The sequence below is a fragment of the Aedes albopictus genome, chromosome 3 (assembly GCF_035046485.1).
Source record: "Aedes albopictus strain Foshan chromosome 3, AalbF5, whole genome shotgun sequence".
Lineage (NCBI taxonomy): Eukaryota > Metazoa > Arthropoda > Insecta > Diptera > Culicidae > Aedes > Aedes albopictus.
Window position 1 is genome coordinate 381,352,896 of NC_085138.1, and position 6,009 is coordinate 381,358,904.

The following is a 6,009-nucleotide window of genomic DNA, read 5'->3' on the forward strand; positions in this document are numbered from 1 at the left end:
CCATTGGAGGATTATGCTGAGGTTTGATGGCGTTGGCAAGACTTGAAAAAGGTTTCCAAAGTGTTCGAACCAGTGTTTCAACTGGTCAACCGGGTCGGTCAGTAACTGTCCAGACGTGTCTTTCACGGGTATCGTAGCATTCATCTTGGTCCCACTAAGACGACGTGAAACATCGTAGAGGAGACAGATGTCACCGGTGTTAGCGGCTATCTCGCCTTCGTCGGCTAAGGAGTTCACCCACGCTCTTTTGCCGAAATAGCCGAATAGCGGTGACGGGCTATGACTTAGGCATCTCGTGTTTTCGCTCGCTCTATTGCAGCTTTGGCGTTCCTTTGCTCCTCTATTTTCTGCTCCAGGTATTATCTGTGATCCACTAATTTCTCCGGGAGCGTAGCTCACCGAAATTATGCCGGTGACGATGACGGTGACCTTCTGGAATATCCGCAGCACGGTTCTCTTGGTCCTCGACTTAAGACCTTTTCACCGCAACGTCTTCCAGTCGGCGTGTGTTGAACCGGCGCCCGATTTTCTGCTCCTGTCGATGGATCCTGGAAATGCACAGCCGCATATCGCCGATTAATAGATGATGTTCAGACGCCATGTCGGCACTACGTTTGTGCCGCACATCAAGAAGGCACCGTCTCCATTTTCGGCTGATGCAGATGTGCAGATTTGATTTTCCGTGACGCCATCACCGGAAATCCATGTCACTTTGTGCACTGGTCGATGAAGAAAGACCGATCCCCCAATCACCATGTCATTGTTGCCACAAAACTCTACATACAGCTCTCCGTTTTTGCTCATTCCTCCGAGGCTATGGCGTTCCATGACGTGCTAATAGTCCGAGTTGTCGGGACCAATCTTCGCGTTGAAGTCGCCCATGAGGAACTTGACATCATCTTTTGGAATCTTGTCCACGACAGCATTCAGTTGGATGTAAAAGTTCTCCTTGTCTTGCAATTCGGCAGCATCGGTTGGCACGTAGCACTGGATCATGGTAAGGTTTCGAACCCGTGTTCTGAATCTGGCTACGATTATCCTCTTATTAATAGGTTCCCACTTCAAGAGCGCAGAGTGGGCGTGAACGCTGAGCAGGAAACCAACTACACGGTGGCGAGGAGCGTTGTCACCTCGTAGGTCAAAGTATAGCAGAATTTGACCCGACGCCAAGCTGTGTTCTTCAAATTTCGGCCAACGGACTTCACTAAATCCTAGGATCTCAAGGTTCATACGGAATGCTTCATTGGCTAGTTGTGCCAGTTTACCCTTTAGGACTAGGGTTAATACATTCCTAGTTTCAATTTTTGTCCGTTTTTTTTTTTTGCGCTAAAAGTCGTTGCCGTTGAATCAGTTCGTAATCTGTCATCTTCGGTTTCTGTAACGTTTTTCTGGGTTTCGGAAACAGTAGGTTATTGGCCTAAGGTCCACTATCCACCGTGAAGGGGTTGCCACCTTAGGTATAGCTTCCGGTGGAGGAGCATTTCATATACAGCCGCTGGATTCCAGAACAGACGCTGTTTCCTTGGTGAACAGACGCTAGAGACGTACCTCCTCAATCTAGCTGAAGTCAGAAGGACAACAGTGCCCAGGCTGCACTACCAGCTATAAGCACACAACTCTTAGCTGGTGGTCTTTGTTATCGCTTGACCCGTGGAAGCATAAGGTAGGAGTTTGTGAGAACCACAGCAATTTTGGACGCTCTCGTTATCGACTCACCGTTTTGCAACCCAAAATTTGGACCACTCTAATTCTCTAATTTGAAATGATTGATTCATGTACATTGATGGGCAGTTCAATACCGAGCATTCGTAAACCTGCAAATGACCCGAAACTGGAATTCCCCCTAGGGCCAAAGTTCTCTGGTCATGAATCTAAGAAACTCCTTTTTTTTACTTATTCGTTTATTTGGAAGGCTCGGGCGCCTCATGGGCATAACTGAGCCGAAATCATTTGTTGTTTTTTTTTACAATATATTTTACATTTTACAATATTTACTGCCTTAATGCTATGTTAGTTTGGGGAGCCGAAGGGCAAAAGGTTATTGCAACCATAACAAATTGGAAATGCTCCATAGAAAATCAAAAAGCGCTCCATAAAGAAAGAACATATGTTCCATGAATATGTGCAATGTTACCCATGAACAATTCAAAACGTTCCATATTTTATAAAAAATGCACCGGTAAAACATAAAATTTTCTCATTAAAAGTGAAATTTTGCACCAATAAATAATACTGAAATGCTCCATAATAAAATACAAATGCTCCATAGAAAAATGCAAATGCTCCATAAAAAAATAAAATTGTACCCATAGAAAATTGAATATTTCTCCATAGAAAAATTAAATTGCACCATAAAAAATTGAAATTGCACCATAGAAAATGGACAAATGCTCCATAAGTATTATCAAACTGCACCACATAAAATACAATTTACTCCATAAAAAACTGAAAATTCTCCATAACTTCAAACATTTGCACCAATAAAGCAGCGCAATGTAAAGCAATTCAGCCCTGTCAGATAAAATTATGAGAATATGCTATCTATGGATGATTTTCAATTTTTCATGGAGCAATTCATATTTTCTATGGTGCAGTTTGATAACACGTATGGAGAATTCATCTATTCTTCATGGTGCAATTTCAATTATTTATGGTGCAATCTAATTTTTCTATGGAGCAATATCACTAGTTTACAGCATTTTTGAACTCGGTAAGCTGATGATCATTTTTGGTGTAGAATCATGCCCTGAGTTCGAAAACGCGAAGGAAAAAAATTCCAGTAGAGCGGAAATTTTTTCGACTTTCCATACAAGGTTGATGATTTGAAATCGATTTTTGTTCTATTTTTAAGCAAAGTCACTCACTTCAAACATCTCATTCTCCGTAATCAATGCTCCGATTGAGCTAAAAATTTTACTGTAACTCGCCTACATATGATATATCAAATAAACGTCGAGAAAGAATTTTTAAGTTGTTTTTTTCTTATTGAAAAAAATACATTTCTTCAAAAAATTTTAAGAATTTTGCTAAAATTTAAGAAGATCGTCCCTAAAACCCGCCAATATCTTGAATTTCATCAATCTGACGCAAAACCTGCATTCAGATGATCGAATGGTATTGTATTCAGCTTTTAATTTATGGAAAAAGATTTAAAATTGGTTGAACAAAACGAAATATATTTGAATTTTAGTAAATTACATATTTTGAAAAGTTACAAATCTCGATTTTGAGCTAAAACTCAAAAACTGTTCTACTTTAAATTTTTTGAAGGTCTGTTTCGAAATCAGCACTAAATTGTGCTTCAAAAACTTTGGTCGTTGACAGAAGTTCACGACTTTCGTTTTATTTTGTAAACTTGTGTATTCAATTTTCTATGGGTACAATATTAATTTTTATGGAGCATTTGCATTTTTCTACGGAGCATTTGTTTTTTATTATGGAGCATTTCAGTATTATTTATTGGTGTAAAATTACACTTTCAATGAGAAAATTTTATGATTTACCGGTACATTTGTTATAAAGTATGGAAAGTTTACAGTTATTTATGGGTGACATTGCACATTTTCATGGAACATATGTTCTTTCTTTATGGAGCGCTTTTTGATTTTCTATGGAGCGTTTCTATTTATTTATGGGTGCAATAAATAGGCTGCCGAGCCGAAGTACTGGCGGCTGTTTCGAGGTAAGGGATAAAAATAAAATAAAATAAAATTGGGAAGGAGAGATTTAGGGGTCTTAAACTAAATTATTTGCTAACTTATACTAAAAACATTGATGGGGCAAAAAAGAAACTCCTTTGCCAGTTTGTTTTGCCGTGAGAAATACACTTCCCCTTTTGCTAGCCTTCAGTTGCTCAACGCTGATTCTCTAACGTTCAACGTTCCAGACTAAAATTATTCCGTTCAAACAATCAAATTAAACCGCTGCTAATAGATTCAATTAAAACTCACGCAAACTAGATTTCCTCAAGTTTGTGCACCATTGCCGCTCGATTAAACTTCCGATTGAGAATCGATAATGTCTTCATCAGTCCTATTGCGGAGCCATCAGGAACGCAACCAACCTTTCCAATCATCTCATTTCTCACGCTCCTATCCCTTCATCCATGGGACTAGGATTATTCAATGCACACCGACTGTGCTAAGTTGTATTGCAGATTGTGAAAATAAATTACTGGTAATTCAATTTTCAATCGCGCATCTCCAGCCAGTCGTCGTCGTCATCGTTGTTAGCCGTCGTCGTCGTCGTTTTGATGATGGCTTTAATTATCACACAGAATGGCAGGGCAGTCAGCCCAGCAGCCATGCAGTCTGCCACCGGCGATGGTTTGGTTGCCCGCAATTGCAGTTGTCGCACAACCGTTGAACTAGGGCTCTGTTGGCAACTTTCGTCCTGTAATGGATCTTCTCGGCTGGAGACCATCTCGGTTTGCGAATATGCTATTTCACCCTCGAGAAGCACGACTGGTGTAGAGATGGAATGTCCGCTTGGTTGGGTGCTTCTTACGTACCAGGAGTCCCATTCGCATCGAATCAAGTGCAGATTACAGGCTCATTCAAATCGAATTAACTTCCATTTGTGCAGTGCAATGACATCAACATGCTGTTGTCATCGCCGAAGCCATTATTTTTAGGATACAAAGTGTAGCTGCAAGGTATTTAGCTTTGTTCAATTGTTTAGCAATTAAAACTTTAAATTTCATGCCACATTATATGTCTAAGAATTTCAACCGGGAACCCTCAGTCGGCTCCACAGGCAGAAATTTGTGCTACTATACTGGGAGCCCTACTATACTGCTCGCAACGAACCATTGCATATGTGTAGCATCCCCACAATCCATACGGTCTTGGGCCAACCAAATATATAGCGAATATGAACTTAGCACAGACTTTATCCAGTATTTTTACAACATGCCCCACCCACCGTATCGTCTTTAGGATTCTTCATTCACCGTGCAGCGAACTCGTGATTCATCATTTATCCTCACAGGGCGTACTTTTGCGCACCGTCAAAGGTCGTCCCTAGCACTCGTCGCTGAATTTCTTCAGGTTCTTGTAGATCCTCTTTGAGCATGTTCCAGCACTTAAATATGTGCGTAGAGGACCACAGGCCATATTAGTTTGTTGTACATGTTATCCTAAACTAAACTCGCCTGCAACTTCTCTGAAACACACTGAAATCTGTAATGCTATGAAACTCCTCGATCCCCTTTTTGAATGCATCGAAACCCGTCTGAAACTCCCATCGCATCGAGACTAACGATAGCTTCTCTAGAACTCTCGAAGCCCGCTGAAATCACCTGTAGACCCTTCACGCTTTGTGCAGCTCGTTCAACTCTCGAGTGATTGCGCTGTTGTAATCTGTACAACACGTTGAAAAAATCTCGTTTTTTTGTGGTGCTGGCAGCGGTGGCCAACCGCGCGAGTAACGGAAACACAGAAGCCACCGGGAACTTATCTTCAACCACCAATAATCCCCAGGAACTCCCCTGAAGCCCTATAAAACAACCTGGTAGCCCAAGGGCGTAGCCAGCTTTTCGGTCAGGGGGGGCCAGGCACCCTTAGCAAATTTATATCTCCTAGCTTTTATAACTAAATGCAACACGATGAAATTAAATATTTTAACATTAGGGGTACTCACTAAACAGATGAAATGGCTGCGCAAGCCATGATTTTCTGCTTATTTGAAATGTTTCATGATTTTGCGAATAAAATAATCAAAGATTGCCTTGGTGATCGCGACGTTTAATCAATTTACGCTAAAAAGTCGAGTCAAGTACAAGCAGTGCCTAAAAAAATCAGCCCAATGAAGTTCAATCAGTGCGAAAACGAACACAAATAAACGAATGCAGTCTCCCACCAACATGACGCCGAGAATGAACATGACAAAGAGAAAGAAAGACAATGAGAGCGACGCCTCGTAGTGTAATCAACTGTAGCTGAAGTTCTGTTTTGATCTTCAGTCCGAGCTCGGTGAATGTGAATATGAATTTTTTAATTTGGAAATGAC